Below are 19,221 nucleotides of genomic sequence, written 5' to 3'. Positions count from 1 at the left end.
AGCAAGTACAAAGCAGAGCTAGTATATATATTCAGATCTTGGACTAAAGTAAATAACTAGAGGCCAGCAGGTGGCATGGTGGTTAAGGCATTAGATTCCCACATGGCTTACCAAGGTTCCAGTCCCGGACCTGGCAGCTTTTTCTCTCTTTCTCCCCCCAACCCAATTTCTCTCTGGTGAGCACATGTGCCCTATAGCAAACTAAAACAATAATAATAATAAATAAAGTTGAATTAAATTAATAAATACATATTTTTTAAAGTAAGTAACTAGAGACCAGCAGATTGCATAATGGTTATGTCACTGGACTCCCACATAGTTGATTGCAGTTCAAGTCCCATAACTGGTGGCTTAAAACTCACACAAAGCATGTGTGAGTGTGTGTCCAAAATCCCGAGAGGAGAATGGAGGAGATGGGATTGTGGCATGGCCATCCCCCCTCGGGGGGTAGTTCTCACTTTTTTTTTTTGAAGAGGTTTTAGCTATAGGGCACGTGCGCTCGCCAGACAGAGAGAGACAGAGAGACAGAAAGCGAGAAATCACCCCCCAGGGGGGATGGCCATGCCACAGTCCCTTCTACTCTATTCTCCTCTCAGGATCTTGGGCACGCATGCACACATGCCTGGTGTGAGTTTAAGCCACCAGGCCTAGGGCTCGAACCATGGTTGACTACGTGGGAATCCAGCGACATAGCCATTACGCTAACTGCTGGTCCCTATTTCTCACTTTCTATCTCTGTGTCTCCGTCTCTCTGGCAAGTACACACACTCTATGGAAAAAGTCTCTTAAAAAAAAAAGTAAGTAAATAAATAGTAAAACCAATATACTCCACATAAATGATATAATAATAGTAATGAGTCCTGGATACTCTAACTTAATTACATCACTATATCTTTTGCTAGTTTTTATTTTTCAGTAGTTAATTCAACAAAATAGACTTAAGAAACAGTGGAGGCACAGGGATAAATGAATGGTCCATGTCTACCCCTGAAGGTGCTCACAACCTCTGTACGTGGTTTTGTGATTCGTACGTGGGAGTGAAGAAGGCAGGGCCGGGCCATGAGAATACAGTAAATTTGCCTATGATAACTGCATGGAAGGAAATCTATCTGATCATACTCTGAGGTTCAGAAGTATTCTTCAGAGCAGTGTTTTATAAATTTATTTAGAGAAACAGGAATTTTCTAGAAAAAAAAATGTGGGAAATATGCCCAAACACATTCTGAGATGGGTGAGGATTTTCAGAGAGTAGTATAGTTTAAATCTAGGTAGAGAAACAGGAATTTTCTAGGAGAAAATAGGGATGATATGAAGGATCTAAGACATTTTAGTTGAGAAAAAGCCAAATGCATTTAAAATTGGGGAGTGATTTGTGATCGGTATGCCAAATTTGGTTTACACATTCCAAATTCAGAATACCTTACTGTTGAGTTTACAACTGTATACCACAGTGGCTTTGTTTCCCTTCGTTGCCACCATCTCGCCCTCCCAGACTCACTAACAAGCTATAAGAGGGTTTATTTTGGCCGAGCTGTGGTGATGCAGCAATAGTGTGCTACCATTTCATGGTGGAGCTGTATGGAAGATGTTCTTTCTCTCTCTTTCCCAAGAAATAAAGAAATAAACTTTAAGAAATATACAGAAGGGGGACCAGCAGGTGGTGCAATGGTTACATCATTGGACTCCCATGTAGTTGAGTGCAGTTTGAGTCCTGGACCAGGAGGCTTAAAACTCACGGAGGAAGCGTGTGTGTGTGTGACCAAAATCCTGAGAAGAAAATGGAGAAGGGATTGTGGCATGGCCATCCCCCCTGGAGTGATACTTGCTTTCTGTCTCTCCATGTCTCCAGTGAGCTTACGTGCGCTATAGCAAATCCCTCTCTTAAAAAAAAATACACATACACGCACACACATACACAGAGCAAGGGGGCTGTAGGTCACATGGTGGTTAGGTTGCTGGACTCTCACATAACAGACTGTGTCTTGAGTTCCCGACCTGGGAAATATAATTGACATATTCTTTTATTTGATTGTTTTCTATTTAGTGTCAGTACGTTATGAGACAAGTTACTGTAATTATTATTATTTTTAATTTGCCAGAGGGCACATGTTCTTGCTAGACAATGACAGAGAAACAGAGAGGAGAGTAGATGGTACTCCCATGGGGAATGGTCATGTCATAATCTCTTTTCCACCTATCCTTTCGGAATTTTGGACACACACGCACACATGCCCAGTGTGTTTTCCAAGCTGCCACATCTGGGACTCCAACCATGTGGTTCGCCTTGTGGGATCCAGCTCCTTTAACCACCAGGCCATATAGGCTGGTGTGAGAAAAGTTATTATTATAAAGGGATAGAAAGGTGCACCATTTAAGCATGGCTTTATTTAAAGTATTGGAATGATTGTATTGCATTTCCAATGGCTATGAGTGAACAGCTTTCGTTTGTTTACTGGATCTATGTGTGTGTGTGTGGGGGAGGGGAAGATGGAGGTTTTGGGGTGTGTGTTCACTATGAAATTCCTGTTTAGCTGTTTATGGTGTTTGCTCTTTTTCTCAAAGGTAGAGGTTCTAGAAAGAAAGTCATTTTTCCCTCAATTTTGACACATTATTGGATATAAGGAAATCATTAGTTCTATGAGTTGCAAATGTATATTCTCAACTGGTTATTTTCTCCTTAAGTTTGTTTTTGTTGATTTTGTCATAGTGATATTAAAAATTTCCTTTATAAATATCATTGCACATTTAGAAAGAAGTTCATAACTCCCCATTTAAAAATATGTATAAATGTTTTAATTCAGTTTCTCATCATTTTTGTTGATGATGATGATTGATGTAACAGATCTTCCAGTCTTGTGAGCCTGCTACTACGGCAACGCTCCCATTAATCAACCCACAGTATAAAAAATCACTGACAAAATTCACTGAATGGGGATCTTTCCCATAGAGATCGGGTCTTCACAGCAAGGGAAAAAAAAAAGAGTTTACAGCGACTACATACCGGTAGATCCCTCAAGAAAATGGGGTAAGATTTGAGACAATTATTGATGATTGTCCTCTTGTCTTTCAGTCAACCTTCAAATTATTCTAACTCCTTGGAGAGGGGGGCACTAAGCATTTGTCTTTCAACAAATTATAAGAGCTGGTAAAAATTAGAAGAGGATTGAATTACATAAGCGTAGTGCATTTAGTTTCAGCCAAAGAAATATATTTCTAAGTAACTGTATTTGTCGCCTTTAAGTTTCTCTAATTTCCTTTTTTCATTCAAGAAGATAAGTTTTAAAATTCTATTATTTATTTATTTATTTTTGCCAAAAGGCACATATGCTCACCAGAGAGAGAGAAACGAGTGGGAGAAAGTGAGAAAGTATTGCCCTTCCTCCTGCCCAAAGGGGCAATCGCTTTTTTTTCTATCTCTCCCTTCTTTCTGGATTTTCAGCATGCACATACAGGTGCCAGTGTGTTTCTCAGGCTGCTGGGTCCAAGACTCGAACCAGTTAGCCATGTGGCATCCAGCTGCCTTAACCATCATACCACAGGCTGGCCCAAATCTAGACTATTTTCAATGAACATGTAAAATCAATCTCAATATTTAAATCAATTTCACAGTTTGAAAGGGTTTTTTAAAACATTCTTTAGAAAACTTGCACTCGAACAGATTTTACTGAACTGAAATAATTAGGTTGGAATGTCATTTTCCCCAAATGAACAAGAAATCAAAACTAAATAGCTTAAGTGTACAACTCTAAATCTACTTTTTTCCCTAATTTTTTCATGTAATTGATGTCATTCAGTTGTTAAGATGGTTCATTAATCTGAATACTTTTTTAGACAAAAAGAAAATTTAAAGAAAGGAATGTATCTGGAAATTTAGACAGGAAACTAGCCCAGAATCTGTCTTCATTAAATAATATAGAAAAATTATGCTTTGATGGTATAAAGAATCCTATCACACAGTTTTGAGGTTTGCCATATGGTTTCAGGTTTCCCATGATTTCTATTTCTTCAATCTTGAAGGGACTCTGTACAACTAAAGTACTCTCTGCCTTGGGATCTCAGCATTACTACTCTCACTAACAGCACTTTGATGTGTATCAAAGCCTTTCACTGAGAAACACTGAGCAAAAATGCAGAAATGACTGTCTTCTAACTATTTAACTATTTATATTTAAATATGTTTCAGACATATGGGAGGAAATATTTCCACTACAAATAAATACATTTCATGAGGAACATTCCCTGTGTTTGTCAAGGACTGAACATACATATATATTTATATTGAATACATATATGTATGTATATATATATATGTATATACACATATATATACAGTTATTTTTTATTCCAAATCTCTTATTTGGTCAGATAACTTCATCAAGACATAAATAAAAAATTACTTTATCCAAATTTGAGACAGAATTCCTGTCATTGAAGACAAATTAGTTTTTCATCTTTCTGTCCCCAGTGCCTCATGCAGAATTGAGTAGTGAGTATACATAACATGGTTAACATATTTTAAATAAATTATTATATTTATGTACTCGAAGTGTGTCTTCTCTGTAAAAATTGCTGAAAGATAAATTGCACTGTTGGATTTGAGCTTGAGAAATGTATCATCTACACAGGCACATGGTGATATAGTGGAAGCAAAACTGGAGTCCCAAGGGAAGGTCCTTGGTTCCCATCCCGAGAACTCCCCTCTATGTACCAGACTTGCGTGTATGTGCCCAAGACTGACTGGCTGAGGTGAGGGGTAGATTGTGGCATGAAGACCCTGTTGTGGGTACCTGCCCCTCACTCTGTCTCTCTCTTATGGCAGAAATAAATAAAATTTAAAAGTATGATCTAAAAAATATATATATATTGACAATTTTTATAAAAAGACTTTATATATTTTTTGCTAGAAATGTGTGCTTTCATAGTTTGTAGATAATAATTGGAACAGCTTACTGTCAGTTTAAACACAATCACTGCTGACACAATGAGACTTTGTGGGGTTGAAGCAAATACTGTGGAGCCTTACTTATTCCTATAAATCCTCTCTCCTCACTATAAATGTGACACAGTGATGAAAAGACTGAATATTCTTTCATCAGGATAAACTGTGTAAGATCAGGATCAGTCAGCTGATTATTTCAACTCTTTGAGTTGTTACAGTTTTAAATATGTTTTGAATCCTCTATAAATAAGTGTGCATTCCAATTTTGTATGATGTGATACAAAGCTGCTGCACTCCAAAAAGGGGGAAAAAATGCATCTTTATTTTTCGAAGCAAAGCTTTGTGGCTCAAAACTGTGGCAAGATGCTTGTTCAAATTCAATCTCATTAATCATTCCAAAGATTAAATATTTTTGCATGGCCTGGAATCAATACAAATTTTCTGTTTCAGCCACAGGAATTGAAACTGAAAAATGCTTGGGGCACAGGTAAGTGTAATTTATATGACGAGGCTTTTGCCAATGCATCTTTTCTTCCTCTTTCTGGTCTATTTCTTTTCCTTGGCTCTGCAAGTTACTAAGACGACGCTCCCCAAATCTCCCACAACCGAACTCCTCATTTCTCGTTTCTTCTCTTGTCCTGACCTATTTTCCTCCATTTTAGCTCCAACCTAGAATTGAAAAGCTTTGTTCGCCGTTATTCTTAGCAGCAATGGGAAGCTTTCTTTTGGACCTAAGTGGCTACGATTGCCCCCTAATAGACTCTGTACTTTTTAGTCCAGAGTAATTGAACCTATTAATTTCCCCTGCTTCTTGGTCCAGAAGGCATTTCCAGGGGAAGAATGGAAAGGTGAGGGATCCATGTTTCTAGGAATAATCTTGAATAGCAAAAAAAGATTGGGGCAAGTGGTAAAAGGTGATTTTTTTGGGGGGGGAAAGAAACTGGTTTTTAAAAACAGTTTTCTTTGAAACTTGAAGTTCTTATCTGTGATCTAGGTTACCTACTTATTCACAGTACAAAATTAGAAAGCTATTGTGTAATATCCTCCAACGAAATAAATTCTGGGTTTATAATTTGTTTATTTTTTTCTTACCTCTTCTAATTAGATACTGATCTGGAAACCATGCATGGGATATTCTGGAGAAGCATGTGTAGCTTCTGCAATAGGCACTTCAAATCTTCACAGTGGAATAGAACATGTCAGCCATGGCATATTAATTCACATAAATTTAATAAGAATTTCCAGTCACTTTTCTATATACGTCCCTCTAACAATGTCATATGAAATGACAAGGTTTTTCTTTTAGGACCTAAGTTCAAAATCAAATGCTCATTTTTTACTTTTTAAACATTGTAACATTCATAAATATGCACACCTGCCCCTGTAAATACTATCTCAGGAGTAATGTTCATAAGATACCATGGAAAATTTCCATTCTGTTTATAAATATAGGAAACAATCCCAGTGAATTTTCCCCTGTAGTAGAGGCCAAAACTGTGAGTAACTAGAGATTAATGGAATCAAGTTAACCTCAGTTCTCTCAGACTTTTGCTGAGCTCCGTGACTCACTTGGACTTTATTAAGCCAAGTAGAAAATTGGGTTAGGACAGGCTTCGTTAAAATCAGATGATTCACAGAAAATGGGTTTTCTCAGATAGGTGAGCTAAAAATCACATTAATAAAACTCTTCTGTAGTTATAGAACTGCCAACTCACAACTCTAGAGAGTAATGGTAGATGATTTTTATTCCAGAAGTTATTTGAGAAAACATAAAATGCAATATGATAGTAATGTCATTGGTGCTGCTATTGTTGATATCATTAGTTTAGTATTAGAAAGTTATATAAATGTGCCCAGTTCTTGAAAAGAACAAAGGATACGAAGGAAGCAGCCATGGCAACCAGTTCTGACCAGCATGTAAGACATTTTCAAACCACAAATGGGCTGAGAAATATTTGCAGCAAAGGGACGACTTCAATATCAGTGTTGGAAAATGAGTTAGGTCTGAAAGCATCACCTCAAAAGGTACATGCCCATGTTCACAATGAGATCTGAACCATCTCCTTTAAACCTCAACCTCTCAAAAAAAAAAAAAAGAACAGGACAAGTCTCTGCTGAAAAAGAATTTCTCCAAGGGCTTTAAAAATCACAAGTACCTATTTAAATGTCATTCACTGGAAAATGCTCTTCTATTTTTTTTTTTTTTTGTACGTGTATGGGGGCACTCTTTTACTCAGTCTATTTTCATTAAGAATTTATATTTTAGGGACCAGCAGATGGCATGATGGTTATGTCACTGGACTCCCACGTAGTCAACTGTGGTTCGAGTCCTGGACCTGGTGGCTTAAAATTCATGCCAGGTGTATGTGTATGTATGTCCAAAATTCTGAGAGGAGAATGGAGGGGAAGGTCATCCCTCCTGAGGGGTGATTTTTCACTTTCTGTCTCTCTATCTCTCTCTGTCTCTTTGTGAGAACATGCACCCTATAGCAAAAATCTCTCCTAAACAACAACAACAACAAATTTTATATTTCTTACTTATTATATATTGTCAGTTTATCTAAAGGTTTTCATCCTGACTATATCATTTTTTCTCCAAGATATGCCATCCAATTTTTGTGAAAGATTTTAATACAAAAGCCAATAGACTTTACTTTTTTTCATATTCCTGTACAAATAATGTAATATTGCTTGCAGATTTGCAGGTTTTCTTTTCTTAATTTTTTTTTCCACAGAGAAACAGAGAGATAGTGAGAGAGAAAGTGAAAATCCACCCCCAGGGGCTGGCCATCACGCAATCTCTTCTTACGGGATTTTGTTTATGCATGCACTTGTGCCCAGAGTGATTTCAAGCTGCCAGGTCCAGGACTTAAACCTCAGTCAGGCATGTGAGAGTCCATTGTCTCAACCTGTGTGCCTCGTGCTGGCCCCTACAGCTAGGATTTCATCACAATGCTCACACTTTTTCCTATGGTCCAGCATTTTTTTTTTTTCTTGGTAAACCAAGCCTCTGTCCTGATGTCTGGACTTGAGTTTCTAGTTTCTAACTACATTTTTCTTTTACTTTTCAGATCATGCTTACACCTTTCTTTTTTTATTTTAAATTTATTTATTTTACAGTCATTCACTGTACATCATTACAGCATACAAAAATGAGTTTTCTCATACAGAATACACTGTATATTGGTTCAATCAAAGATACTATCATACATGTTATCCTCAACAAATAATTTTCCATTTCTTGCTTCTTATACATGTTTTTTCTTTGTTTTCCCCTTGATTCCCTCCCTCTCATCCTCTGCCATTCCATTTCTCTACTTCATGTAGTTGCTCCCTTGAATGAGGACTCACGTACCCAACTACCTTTCATTCTTGCTCACTAACCTATCCTGTTGAAATTGAACACTAATAATTTTTTCTTCTTTGAAGTTTTCCTACTAAAACTGCTCTAATTAACATTATCATGACCTCTTACCTGGATGAAAACTCACCAGTCTAGCCGTTTATCCCACCTAGTCCAGTCCCAGATAAACTCTATTAATGTATTTTCCCATTGTGACAAAAAATAGGTTTTCAGTGTCAAAGACATTGGTAAGTTAATAATACTAAGTAATAATTTTAAATGTTGTTTTCTTATATTAATTTAGAGATATGATTTTTTTTTCCCTTGGAGAGATTTTCGCTATAGGGCGCATGTGCTCGCCAGACAGAGAGAGACATAGACACAGAAAGGGAAAAATCACCCCCCACGGGGGATGGTCATGCCGCAATCCCTTCTCCTTCATTCTCCTCTTGGGATCTTGGGCACGCACGCACACACGCCCGGCGTGAGTTTTAAGCCACCGGTTCCGGGACACGAACTGCGGTTGACTACGTGGGAGTCCAGCGACATAGCCATTACGCTAACTGCTGGTTCCCTAGAGATATGATTTTTATGTATGGTGAGTGATATGAAGTTACAGTCATAGTACCATTATAATTATTTTTTCATTTTTTCTTTGCATAAATTTAAATAACCTTTTAAAAATATTAAGTAAATAATAATAAAGATAACATAAAGTTTATAAACATTGACCCCTGAGATAAATTATATGATCTTGGGCATGATAAAAATAGTTTTCAATATTTGTCTTTCATGTACTGTCCCTGATGAACCAAAGGAATGGGTTACAATGCTTCCTTCTTACTTATGTGTCTCCTACACAGATGTGTGTGAATCTGGGCTCACTAGTTCTACTTTCTCATGCTCACCCACTTTAAGAGTCTTTCATTAGGAGTCAGCAAGAGGTGTGGTGGTTAAGTCATTAGCCGACTATAATTTGAGACTCAGATCTGGTGGCTTGCTTTCTTACTTTCCCTCTCCCCTTATCTCTCTCTCTGGTGAGTATGCATTCCCTATAGTAAATTAAATAATAATGATAATAAATAAAATTAAATAAGTAATGCTTTAAAAAGTCTTTGATTAAGGAAACTTTCCTTGTGGCTTCAGGGAACTTTTTATATTGGGAACTTTTTAAATTCTCAAGCATCAATCAGTGTTATTGCCACTGATCACGATTCATTCTTTAAATCTGTTTTATTCATTAAGCAGAAGATGATGAGAAGTTGTTGTCATTCCTGATTTACATCTAGACATTTCAATTACTCTTGAAATTTGATTGTGAAATATGTTATTTTCTACCACTTCTGGTTCTGTCTATTAAATATTTTTCTGTCACATTGAGAAAGAGAATTTCTGAGAAATAATTCTTAACAAATTATGTATTTATTTTCTCTTAATAGCAATTTCTGATCATCAGATTGTAAAGATTCCTAGTAATAAGACTTTAGATTTAGAAGAAGCATAAACCAATACTATGTAAGATAGTCATTAACATTGCTAAGGAATCTTTCAGAGAAATTGCAGTCTTAAGATATCACAATTGCTGGACAATGATTATCTATGAAGAAAACAAGTAAAATATTAAGACTCAAATTTTATCATCAATTTTTTTTAATTATTCCCTTATTGCAATGGAGTGCATTAGATTGCTGCAAAGAGACAGAAAGGGGGAGAATGAGATGTGTGGAGAGAGAGAAAGTGAGAAATCACCCCTCCAGGGTGGATAGCCACACCACAATTCCTTCTTCTTCATTCTTCCCTTGGAATTTTGCACACATGCCCAGAGTGTTTTGTAAGCTGCCAGGGCTGAGACTTGAACTGTGGGGTTGGTTATGTGGTATCCAACACCTTAACCCCATGCCACCTACTGACCCCATCACTTCTGCATTTATTTCCTTTGTCATTTGCCTTTTATTTTCCAAAGGTTTTGAATGATTTATTAAATATTTAGGCACACCATTCTTTTTATTTATTTTTTTGGTATTTATTTTCAGGTTTTGCCATAGGGTGCATGTGCCTGCTGGAGAGAGACAGAGACAGTGAGAGGAAAAGTAAGAAATCACCTCCTCAGTGGGGATGGCCATATTGCAATTCCTTCTCCTGTATTCTCCTCCCAGGGTTTTGGGCAGGCATGCACATGTACCTGGTATGATTTTCAAGTCACCAAGTCCAGGACACAAACCACAGTGGGAGACATTTGGGAGTCAAGTGTCTTAACCACCACATCACCTGTAGTCCCCCTCCTTTTTAAATGTATACATGGACATGCTTTTGCTGCAAAACTCTGGGCAGTGAATTTGGGCTTTGTGAGTCCTGAAATTTCCATAGCAAATGTTCAAGTCTGTGGTTATAGTGCGAAAACAGCCATCAACAATACTTACATTTGAAAAAAAAAATTGTTCTATTAAAAGTTTATTTACAAGAGCAGTTAGTGGTCTAAACATATCCCGGAAGTCACAACCTATACATAGGGCAAAAGCAAATATGACTACAATGTCTTGGTTCTCACACAACACTAGGTTGAGGGCAGGTGAGGATAAATGGCCATGATTGTGATAGTTGGAAGAGTCTAACACTTTGCATTTTTAAAATGTCATACTGTGTTGAAATTTAGAAGAAGAAATTAAAGAAACATTCTGAGATAATTCCTAGATGGGTCCTAAGAGAGTGGCCAGCATTAAGGGTCTTTTTAGGGTTGATATGAAGAGAAAAGCTGCCATTTCACATTACATAAATATATTGACTTGAAGTTGGCATTTTCTTTTTCTTTTCTTTTCTTTTCTTTTCTTTTTGAATTATAATTTTGATAGAGGGCACATGTGCTTGAGAGAGAGTGAGAGAAATAGAGAGTGAGAAAGCAACCCCCATGGGAGATGATCATGCTACAATCATTTCTTCTCCATTTCTCCTCTTTCAGGGATGCTGGGTACATGTGCACACATGCCCAGCATGCTTTTCAAGCCACTGGGTTCAGAACTTGAGTTGTGCAGTTGGCCACGTGGGATCCAGTCACCTTTACTAACACACCACAGGCTAGCCCAGCATTTTCAAAAGAGCCTATTTGCGGGGTTGGCCCCTGACTAACATACTAGAATCTGGCTGTCATTCCCATATTGGGCTGCTGAACACTTGCTTTCCTTCTTGAAGTGTGAAATTTCAGAGTTGTGGCTACCTATGGCTCCTACATGACTGGCCCCAAACGGAAACCTTGGACTCTGAGTCTCAAGCAGGCTTTCCTTGTTAGAACTGTGGCACATGTGTTGTATTTTGATGCTTGAGTCAGGAATGCATTCTGTGTGACCCCCTCTGTGCTCATGGTGGGAATGGGAGTGGAAAAGAACACGAGAAGCCAATGTTGGGGTTCCTCTGGACTCACCCCAGTACTCCTTTTCTTCTTGTTGATTTCATTAATAAGTTATAGCTATGAGCACAACTGTCTCAGAGTGTTGAGGGTCCTTGTAGCAAATCGCTAAATGTGTGCATGTCCTCAGGACCTCTCAACACACACATACACACACACACTCACACACATGCACACACACAGCCAATACTTATCTTGACTGCTTGCAAAGCATGTAGATGTTTTCTAACCTCTTTTAGTTTCTTCTATTCCCTTTCATTTTATCCTATAAAATTATATTCTAATTAATTCCATTTTAATTCACTTCACTCCATTACATTTAAATTAAAAGCCATTTGTATCCCACTATGCACTTTCTTGATCTGCTAATGTGACATTGCTCCAGGTGGCCTACGGAGCTGTCATCTCAACCTATCTGCCTTATAATGTTACTATTATCTGCAAAGGAGTACAAAGCATCCTTCTGTTCTATGAATTTCATGCTAATTAATGGCAAGGAAGATAGATAATATTAATATATTAGTTATCTATTGCTACAGAAAAATTTGTTTCTAAACTTATAGGCTTAAGAAAACATATATCTATTATTTTATAGTTTCTATAGGTTCCTCTGACTGAGGGTCTGTCATTTGGCTGCAAACAAGGTATTACTTGTGGCTACAGACATTTCAAGCTTCAACTAGGGAATTTTGCTTATAAATTCACTGGCATGGCTGTTAATGGAGCCTCGCTGGCTGTTGTCCAGAGTCAATCAGTCCTTGACACTTGGGTCTTATCTATAGGCCAGTTTACAACAAGGCAGCTGGTTTCCCTAAGCAGGCCACAGAGGGAAAGAAGTCCAGCAAAACAGAGCCAAAGTCTTTTCGGTAACCTAATCATGGAAATGATATACCAACACTTCTATATTGCATTCATTATAGGTGAGTCAGTGTGTTCAGCCTCAAGGTATGGGCCAAGGGCATGAACAACAGGAAGCAAACGTCCTTGGGAATCAGCATAAATCTGTATAGCACCTGTCTTCTACAAATAAGGAAAAGTAAAACCAACATGATGGGGCCAGCCCATGGTGTAGGGGTTAAGGCAGCTGGATTCTACATGGTTGACTATATTCTTGGAGTCCCAGATACTGCAGCTTAAAAAACAGGCCTATAAGCATGCGTGCCCAAAATCCTGAAAGGAGAAATGGAGAAGGGGTTATTGTGTGGCCATTCCCCATAGGGTATGCCTTCTCTCTCTGTCTCTCTGCACATGTGCCATCCAGCACATTAAAAAAAAAAAAAAAGGTGATAAAGCTCAGTTATAAAATATTGCTAGCATGAATAGTCATTGGTCTTATGTGTTCTAATTATTCTCTACTTTTCCATTTTCTTTCTTAAAAGGTTATTTACAATCTCACCTTCAGTAGTCTTCATTTAAAAGTTTCTCTAATGACTATGCCAGCTGCCTATACTTCAAGGCAGTTGTTAGCTACTGAGGCCTTTTAATGTGCCATGATTTATGTTATGATTATTTTAGTTTTGTATCCACAAAAGCAAATTTATATGGACGCTAATTTGCTATACTTTATTGGTATGCCCGGAAGATGAGAGAGGGAAGGGGAAAGAAGAGAAAGAGGAAGGAAAAAAATTTAAGTCAAAGACAAGAAATGATAATTAGTATAACTAAAATGCGTTGAGTCCTTATGTCCCACATACCGTTGCAAACACCACTCTCCCTTCTGTCTCTGTTGGTCTCTCTCTATATATATAATGGTAATGCATTATAATGCAGGGGCTAGACACTGACCCAGTGGCAAAATGTGACCCTCTGCAAGACTGACCCAGATAAGGGGGTTCCAGGTTGGTGTCTGGAGAATTCCCTGAGCACACAGGGCATGTGCATGACCATAATCCAGGGCTGGTTGATGCTGGGGTGGATTATACAGACAGGTCCCTAGAGGAGGTACTCTGTCATTTTTGATAATGGAGAAAATAAATAAATAAACTTAAAGATATGGAATCAGCTGGATTCCCACATGGCTGACTATAGTTTGAGTCCTGGACTGGTGGCTTAAGGGAAATGCTGGGAACGTGTGCATGCATGCCCAAAGTCCTGAGAGGAGAATGGAGGAGAAAGGATTATGTGGCTATCTCCGCTCTGGTGTTGTTCTCACATTCCCTCTCTTTTGTGAGTGCACGTGCCCTATGGCAAAAACCTATAATTAAATATATAATTTATTTATATGAATAGTTCTAAGTATAAATATATATACTATAAATTATACTTTGACTTTTTGAGAAAGGTGCTATTACTAGTTTTATGCTTTAGATATGGGACCAAAAGAAGGATGGATTTAAATTCACAATGTTAAGGCTAGGGTTTCAGCCCAGAGAGTCTGATTATGGAGTCCTCATTTATAGCTTCATAATGTCTCTTTTCATGAATTTAAAGATAGGATACAGGATTCAGAAGACTATGCTATTTCTTAAAATTCAAATAATGCACACACACACACACACACACACACACACACATATATATATTCTGAAAAAGAAATGAAAAGCTATTTGCTGATGCTGATGTGCATAGCAATGTCTTTGTCCTGACGGATATGCATGTCAATCGTGATGGAAAAAGAAATATTATACACTGTAAAGATATATGTGATTAAATGTAATTAAAATAATAATAATTAAAAAGTTAAAGAAAAAAAAATAAAAGGAGTTCTAAGATAAAAAAAATTAGGGCCCCAATGCTTTCACATGTCATGAGTTCTCCATAATTATTAAAACTTATGAGACACAGGAAAAAATTTAAAAGAGGGGGAGGTAATTCATTTTAAACACTTCAAGGAATTATAATTACAACCAACACTGGAGGTGTTCAAGGAGAAACAGGAAGATATTGAATGAGACAACATAAAAACACATCAATCAATCCTTCACCGCAATGAGTAAACACCCTTCCACATGGACAGCAATTTTCCATACTTCACAATTTGGCTTATAAATTCACTGGCATGGCTGTTAATGGAGCCTCGCTGGCTGTTGTCCAGAGTCAATCAGTCCTTGACACTTGGGTCTTATCTATAGGCCAGTTTACAACAAGGCAGCTGGTTTCCCTAAGCAGGCCACAGAGGGAAAGAAGTCCAGCAAAACAGAGCCAAAGTCTTTTCGGTAACCTAATCATGGAAATGATATACCAACACTTCTATATTGCATTCATTATAGGTGAGTCAGTGTGTTCAGCCTCAAGGTATGGGCGAAGGGCATGAACAACAGGAAGCAAACGTCCTTGGGAATCAGCATAAATCTGTATAGCACCTGTCTTCTACAAATAAGGAAAAGTAAAACCAACATGATGGGGCCAGCCCATGGTGTAGGGGTTAAGGCAGCTGGATTCTACATGGTTGACTATATTCTTGGAGTCCCAGATACTGCAGCTTAAAAAACAGGCCTATAAGCATGCGTGCCCAAAATCCTGAAAGGAGAAATGGAGAAGGGGTTATTGTGTGGCCATTCCCCATAGGGTATGCCTTCTCTCTCTGTCTCTCTGCACATGTGCCATCCAGCACATTAAAAAAAAAAAAAAAAGGTGATAAAGCTCAGTTATAAAATATTGCTAGCATGAATAGTCATTGGTCTTATGTGTTCTAATTATTCTCTACTTTTCCATTTTCTTTCTTAAAAGGTTATTTACAATCTCACCTTCAGTAGTCTTCATTTAAAAGTTTCTCTAATGACTATGCCAGCTGCCTATACTTCAAGGCAGTTGTTAGCTACTGAGGCCTTTTAATGTGCCATGATTTATGTTATGATTATTTTAGTTTTGTATCCACAAAAGCAAATTTATATGGACGCTAATTTGCTATACTTTATTGGTATGCCCGGAAGATGAGAGAGGGAAGGGGAAAGAAGAGAAAGAGGAAGGAAAAAAATTTAAGTCAAAGACAAGAAATGATAATTAGTATAACTAAAATGCGTTGAGTCCTTATGTCCCACATACCGTTGCAAACACCACTCTCCCTTCTGTCTCTGTTGGTCTCTCTCTATATATATAATGGTAATGCATTATAATGCAGGGGCTAGACACTGACCCAGTGGCAAAATGTGACCCTCTGCAAGACTGACCCAGATAAGGGGGTTCCAGGTTGGTGTCTGGAGAATTCCCTGAGCACACAGGGCATGTGCATGACCATAATCCAGGGCTGGTTGATGCTGGGGTGGATTATACAGACAGGTCCCTAGAGGAGGTACTCTGTCATTTTTGATAATGGAGAAAATAAATAAATAAACTTAAAGATATGGAATCAGCTGGATTCCCACATGGCTGACTATAGTTTGAGTCCTGGACTGGTGGCTTAAGGGAAATGCTGGGAACGTGTGCATGCATGCCCAAAGTCCTGAGAGGAGAATGGAGGAGAAAGGATTATGTGGCTATCTCCGCTCTGGTGTTGTTCTCACATTCCCTCTCTTTTGTGAGTGCACGTGCCCTATGGCAAAAACCTATAATTAAATATATAATTTATTTATATGAATAGTTCTAAGTATAAATATATATACTATAAATTATACTTTGACTTTTTGAGAAAGGTGCTATTACTAGTTTTATGCTTTAGATATGGGACCAAAAGAAGGATGGATTTAAATTCACAATGTTAAGGCTAGGGTTTCAGCCCAGAGAGTCTGATTATGGAGTCCTCATTTATAGCTTCATAATGTCTCTTTTCATGAATTTAAAGATAGGATACAGGATTCAGAAGACTATGCTATTTCTTAAAATTCAAATAATGCACACACACACACACACACACACACACACACACACACACACACATTATGTATAAGCTATATCATCAGTGTGTAAGCCAGTTATCAATAAATATTGATTGAAAGAATAAATGAACATCACAATTCATTCTGAATTTTTTTAAAAAAATTGGCCTAACTTAATGTATATGTCATACATTTAGATAATTGCTTTGTGTATAAAAAAATATATAACAAATGAAAACATTGCAAAAGAAGAGGAAAAAAGAGAAGAATGAAGATATGAGAAAACAAAATATTAAAGGAAGGGAAAAACAGCAACATTATATGGAATTTAGTTTTAATTCAATATTATGGTTGAGTCAAAGCAGAATTTTATGGGAACCAGCAGTTAGCGTAATGGCTATGTTGCTGGACTCCCACGTAGTCGACCGCGGTTCGTGTCCCGGACCCAGTGGCTTAAAACTCACGCCGGGCGCGTGTGCGTGCGTGCCCAAGATCCCGAGAGGAGAATGGAGGAGAAGGGATTGTGGCGTGACCATCCCCCCTGGGGGGTGATTTCTCGCTTTCTGTCTCTCTGTCTCTCTCTGTCTGTCTGGCGAGCGCACGCGCCCTACAGTGAAAATCTCTCCAAAAAAAAAAAAAAAAAAAGCAGAATTTTATGTCACATAAACAGGTATTGCAAAACTCAATAAAACACTAGTTTTAGAATTAAAGTGATATAATAAAGAGCAAAAAGTTTATACTATAAAATATGATATAATTGTACATACCCCAGGGAAATAAGATTTGTAAACACAAATGAATCAATCACAGTTTTAAAATGTAGCAATACTGTGTAATAAAACATTATCAGCATACAAATGTTAATATGAATATTTTCTTTTAGTTAAAAAAGACAAATTTATAGTTATTTCACTAAAGTCAGCAGGGTTCTGGAACAAAAGAACTTATTCAATTTAATATATTTCTCATAAAAGTGTCTCAGAAGTATTAATTTCATGCTTGACACAACTTTTCATAGGCTTTGTGATTTTATATCTCTGATTTACAACAGGCTAGTTTTGTTGGATGATAAACTCTCAAATTGCAGAAATTTTAAAACTGAAAGGAGATTTCTGTTTTAAGTATAACAAGAAAGTTTGGTTGGTTTGATATGAAATACAAGCCTTGAAGTGAGTTCGTTTTCCCAATGGTTATGTAACTATAATAGTTACATCTCTATTTTTAAGAATGAAATAGAAATTAAATATTAAATAGTCTTCTCTTAATTTACTTTTTCTTTCTTCATTGTCACTTTATGTGAACTAGAGTAAAAACTCAAAACAATAAAACATTTTGGAACTCTTACTCTTTTCCATAAGATGCAGAAACAAAAAAGCCATAAAATAAGTTCGTTAGTTGGCACAACAGCAGTTCCTAAACTTTTTACAAACACATAATTGCATTTGCAGGCAATAACGTGTTATAATGCAGGTGCAGTTCAGGGGGAGTGACACTGAAACCATTGCAAGATGATTGGTCAGTTTATTGCAAAGAATAAAGAAAACATTCTCTGCTCTGTTAGGGAGATGACATTTAGGAGATAACATGCTTTTCATTATGAAAGATAATGCAGAGGAATCAATGAAAATGCTAGTTAAGGTGGCTGATTGATAGAACTTAACGAAACATGATAGAATCAGTGATAGTTTAAGGATAAATGAAACATTCTTAACGTCTGAGAAGAAAGTAGATACAAATCAATAGTTCTTACCATTCTCCAAGGGTATTCCATTGGGCAGCATATAAATACATTAGTCAAAGTGCTTCTCCTTATAAAAATAACAGTCCTTACTGGAGTCAGATTGTGGCATACTGGTAGCACACCACTCTGCAAGGCTGATCCACATAGGAAAATTTCAGGTTCCTGTCTGGAGTGTTCCCTGAACGTGGCTGGTATGTGTGCCTGTGATCTAGGACTGGTTAAAGCTGGGGGTGTATTGTGAGGTGAAAACCCTGTTGGAAGTCTCTCTCTCTCTCTCTTGCTTGATCATGGAAAAAAATAAATAAATACAAATTTCTAAAAGTCATCCTTAGAAGGTACGATAACCTAGCAAAATGATTTATGTCCATGCTATCTGAGCTATTTGTGTTGAAATCAACGTACCTGTACAGTACCTAGTGATACTTAATACATATTTAGGAAATGAAGGAATCTAATACTTAAATTCCCTTTATAGAATAGATCTTGACAGGTTTTTAAAAGATATGAAACTCATTTCTGTGGCAGATCACCCCATTACTAAGAGTTTTATTTTAGAAATGGACTTGTTATACAAAGTGTGAATGGTCTTTAATGAAATCTTATCATTGGTTTCATATTACTCTTTGAAGATACAGAGTAAATATGAATCCCTCTTGGACCAGCAATTGGCGTAATGGCTATGTCGTTGGACTCCCACGTAGTTGACCGTGGTTCGAGTCCCAGACCCAGTGGCTTAAAACTCATGCTGGGGGCATGTGCGTGCATGCCCAAGATCCTGAGAGGAGAATGGAAGAGAAGGGATTGTGGTGGGGCCATCCCCCCTGGGGAGTGATTTCTTGCTTTCTGTCTCTGTCTCTTTCTGTCTTTCTGGCGAGTGCATGCACCCTATAGCAAAAAAGAAAAAAAAAATCCCTCTTCTATCTAGCAATCTTGTAAATATCTAGAAAGAAATATCTTCAGGACATGCACTAAAGATATTAATTTACAATTTCTCTGTACTGTATCTATGACTTTCTTTCCCATGCTATTGCACAAACAATTAGC

This window comes from Tupaia chinensis, unplaced genomic scaffold, assembly GCF_000334495.1.
Source record: "Tupaia chinensis unplaced genomic scaffold, TupChi_1.0 Scaffold145407_1, whole genome shotgun sequence".
Lineage (NCBI taxonomy): Eukaryota > Metazoa > Chordata > Mammalia > Scandentia > Tupaiidae > Tupaia > Tupaia belangeri.
The sequence above is the reverse complement of the archived record's forward strand: the minus strand, read 5'-3'. Positions refer to the sequence as shown.